The sequence below is a fragment of the Bos grunniens genome, chromosome 10 (genome assembly GCF_055505025.1).
Source record: "Bos grunniens cultivar Pamir isolate PY7600 chromosome 10, Bosgru_T2T1.0, whole genome shotgun sequence".
Taxonomy (NCBI): Eukaryota; Metazoa; Chordata; class Mammalia; order Artiodactyla; family Bovidae; genus Bos; species Bos grunniens.
This window is the reverse complement of record NC_141174.1, coordinates 56,376,253-56,380,656: the sequence shown is the minus strand read 5'-3', so window position 1 is coordinate 56,380,656 and position 4,404 is coordinate 56,376,253. Positions and strand designations below refer to the sequence as shown.

Sequence of the window (4,404 nt, the reverse complement as noted above, 5' to 3'; positions counted from 1 at the left end):
CAAAATATGTGATCAGGACAGCACTGGGTGCTTCCCCAAGCCAGAGCCTGGGCAGAAATGAAAGCATCTACAGACTTCACCAACTAGAGACCTGAGCCAGCTTCAGGGGCCACATCGAGGCTTTGGCATGGTTTTAATCATTGCTTCCCAGCAATTCCTGCATTCCTTCATATTGGATGCCACCTATTCATTTTTATATTTTTATACTTGGTTCTCGAGTTTCTACTGAGAACATATGTGAAAGTGACCTTTGCAGCCTCCCAAGTGGTGAGCAGAGCTCCACGCTTACTCTGCAGACTGTGAAACCTGATGCAAAAATGCCATGGATGTGGACAACCCTGGTGCCTCCTGCTCGAGCTGAGGTCTGGCTCCCAACCATCTGGGCTCTAGGAGAGCCGCTGCATTAGGTTAGTTCAAAATTGGGGTTTCTAAAATTTTATTTCTGGGCCTATGCCCACTACTGCCAACAGCTTCATCTTCAGTTGAGATGATTTGGTTTGGTGGCCTATGGTTCTGAAAATAGGCAATAGACTTCCTTGTTTTTATAAATACCCTTTCTTGCCTGACTAACAAAATCCTTCTTTCCAAGTGCATTCTACCGGGACCCTGGCTTCTCCTTAAGAGAGACTGTTGTCATGATTTAGTAGAAATCGCTATTTCTCAGTAGAAGTGCTTCTTTCAGTATGTTTTCTCCAGAGGACCATTTCCACCTCAGTAACTTCAGCGGAGGAAGGAGCCAGACCTTTCTCACTGCTTGAGGCGAAGGAAACTCTCTGTTCTTTTTCTGAAGTCCTGGCACTGGAGGACGGAGCTCCGGCTGCCGGCTGAGTTCCAGAAGAAGCTGGGTATTTTTAGTGTGGCCTTCTTTACTTCCCAGCACCTGCCATGATCTGTAACCCAAGGGTCTACTTAAATGCCAGCGAGATGACTGAGGACAAGGCAGCCTGAGCTAATGTCCTAAAATACCACCCAAGGGAGGCTTTTCTTGTGGGAGACATTGCATTACCCGCTCTGTTCCTCTTCTTATTCCTCCCCAAACTGTGGAGCTTCTATGGATCCTGGTTGGTATGTGTGACATCTGCCTTGGGAAGAGGTTGGAGAAAACCACTAGATCCGTGTACCTCGATGCCAGCCAATGTCGTTTTGATGATTTTATTCTTGGCTCCCAACTTCAATCTTTCTCTCTACTGCTCATGCCAGATGGAAGCAACAGGAGAATGTCTGTACACATTTCCCTGAAGCAAAATCCTCTTTTGATATCTATGAAAATATGTGGAGATTAGAGACAAACCCTAGCTAATGTTCTAGATCAGCCTGACAGGGTTGATAACAGGGATACCATTTTTTTTCTCATAGCACATATAACTCACTGGATTCATTATCTCCTAAAGATGAGGCAAACTGGAAATAGAAATAGGTTCTTAAGACGCCTGGTACATATATGGAGGATAGTGTAGCATGGGTCATAAAAGATAATGGGAATGGTTTGGATGTCTCTAATCCTGGAGTTTGATCTCAGCCCATGCTATGCACTGTGTGCCTTTGTGCCACTGTCAGACATACAGTAATGAGTTGGTCAATTCCAGGGCAGCAAGGAAATGGAAACAGCCATTCCTAAAGGAAATGAACCCTGAATATTCATTGGAAGGACTGATGCTTAAGCTCCAATACTTTGGCCACCAGATGCAAAGAGCCAACTCATTGGAAAAGGCCCTGATGGTAGGAAAGATTGAGGGTAGGAGGAGAAGGGGATGGCAGAGGATGAACTGGTTGGATGGCATCACCGACTCAATGGACATGGATCTGAGCAAACTCAGGGAGATAGTGAAGGACAGGGAGTCCTAGAGTGCTGCAGTCCTTGGGGTCTCAGAGAGTCAGACACGACTGAGTGACTGAATAACGATTCTAGGGCTAGCCCAGAGTGGAAGTTCTTCTGTGCCTCTGCTGATTTCTCTGGCTATTCTTAATTCTCCCAAATGCCTGGTCATAAATTTAAGAACTTATTTCAAAAAGAAGTGAACCAGAATTTAAATATTTAAATGAGTTTGCCTCTTTAAAGTGGTCACTTTTCATTTAGTTGAGTGAAAAATGCAAGCAGTGAATCACACATACCATGTACATTTTAGTAAACAATATGTTTGATATATACAGTATATATGTATAATACATATGTATCAGATCAGATCAGATCAGATCAGTCGCTCAGTCGTGTCCGACTCTTTGAGACCCCATGAATCATAGCATGCCAGGCCTCCCTGTCCATCACCAACTCCCGGAGTTCACTGAGACTCAAGTCCATCGGGTCAGTGATGCCATCCAGCCATCTCATCCTCTGTCGTTCCCTTCTCCTCTCGCCCCCAATCCCTCCCAGCATCAGAGTCTTTTCCAATGAGTCAACTCTTCGCGTGCGGTGGCCAAAGTACTGGAGTTTCAGCTTTAGCATCATTCCTTCCAAAGAAATCCCAGGGCTGATCTCCTTCAGAATGGACTGGTTGGATCTCCTTGCAGTCCAAGGGACTCTCAAGAGTCTTCTCCAACACCACACTTCAAAAGCATCAATTCTTCAGCACTCAGCCTTCTTCACAGTCCAACTCTCACATCCATACATGACCACAGGAAAAACCATAGCCTTGACTAGATGGACCTTTGTTGGCAAAGTAATGTCTCTGCTTTTGAATATGCTATCTAGGTTGGTCATAACTTTCCTTCCAAGGAGTAAGCATCTTTTAATTTCATGGCTGCAGTCACCATCTGTAGTGATTTTGGAGCCCAGAAAAATAAAGTCTGACACTTTTCCACTGTTTCCCCATCTGTTTCCCATGAAGTGGTGGGACCGGAGGCCATGATCTTAGTTTTCTGAATGTTGAGCTTTAAGCCAACTTTTTCACTCTCCTCTTTCACTTTCATCTAGAGGCTTTTTAGTTCCTCTTCACTTTCTGCCATAAGGGTGGTGTCATCTACATATCTGAGGTTATTGATATTTCTCCCGGCAATCTTGATTCCAGCTTGTGTTTCTTCTAGTCCAGCGTTTCTCATGACGTACTCTGCATATAAGTTAAATAAACAGGGTGACAATATACAGCCTTGGTGTACTCCTTTTCCTATTTGGAACCAGTCTGTTGTTCCATGTCCAGTTCTAACTGTTGCTTCCTGACCTGCATACACATTTCTCAAGAGGCAGATCAGGTGGTCTGGTATTCCCATCTCTTTCAGAATTTTCCACAGTTTATTGTGATCCACACAGTCAAAGGCTTTGGCATAGTCAATAAAGCAGAAATAGATGTTTTGTATACACACAAATATAAGCAATTTTGGAAATTTGCACATCTATCTGATAATTGAATTCACTTCCTCTGGGGAGGGAGTGTAGGATTGGATATGGTGATCAAAAAGGAGTGCAGCCATATCTTTAAGATTTAATTTGCATAAATGAATATTTTTATGAATTATACAATTAAATTATTAACAATTTCTCATTTTTCTTACTGTTGCTTTAAAATATATTCCTGAATGTATCACAAAAATTTCTAGAAGTCTTATCATAGCCCAAGTCTCTTAGAGGATGGAAAATCCACTTTGGCATGTATACAGGCTAAAGCCATACAGCAATTAAAAATCAGTTAAGGTGCTTCTCTGGTGGTTCAGTGGTAAAGACTCTACCTGCCAATGCAGTAGACACAGGTTTGATCCCTGGTCCGGGAAGAACTTACATGCTGCAGAACAACTAAGCCTGTGTACCACAACTACTGAGTCCGCCTCTAGGGCCGGAATACTGAAACTGCTGAAGCCTGCTGTACCCTAAAGCCCATGCTCCACAGCAGGAGAAGCCACTGCGATGAGAAGTCAGAGTAACTAGAGAGTATCTCTACAGGCTACAACTGCAGAAAAAAGCCCAGGCAGCAACAAAAACCAAGAATAGCCAAAAAACAAATACAAATTTTAGAAAATCAATTTAAAAAAATGGAGAATTACCTGGAGGTCCAGTGGATAGGACTCTGAGCTTTCACTGCTGGGAACATGGTTTTGATCCCTGGTCAGGGAACTAAGATCCTGCAGGCTGTACAGCATGGCCAAAAAAAAAAAAAAACAATTAAAAAATAAAGTGGTCCAGCCCAGCATTCTGGCCTTCCATGAGATCCTTTATTGCTAAGCCACTGTTGTGGCAAACTCAAATCTCAAGCTACTGACTGGAACAATCGTTAGTGCTGTTTTACAAGCCACGTCATAAAATTAGTTTCGTAACTTTACCATCTGTGTTTGGACCGAAAGCCACGTGGCTTCAGCTCAATCACTAACCAAATTTCTGGTTCCTGGCAACTTAAGGCTGTTCCAGAATGCCAACCTACCTTCAAAGGATAAAGATTTGCCTCATGAGGTAAATTCCAAAGAATGTGCTACCAAGTC

At 43.3% G+C, this 4,404-nt stretch overlaps 1 long non-coding RNA gene across 1 annotated transcript; it reads right to left on the bottom strand.

The window, feature by feature from the left end:
* Positions 1–602: 602 nt before the first annotated feature.
* Positions 603–4,189, bottom strand: LOC147364566 (uncharacterized). The gene is made up of 2 exons (XR_015134687.1): positions 3,973–4,189; positions 603–3,044 (listed from the first exon to the last, which is right to left on the bottom strand). It is a non-coding gene; the product is annotated as an uncharacterized LOC147364566 (long non-coding RNA).
* Between the last annotated feature and the right edge of the window lie 215 nt (positions 4,190–4,404).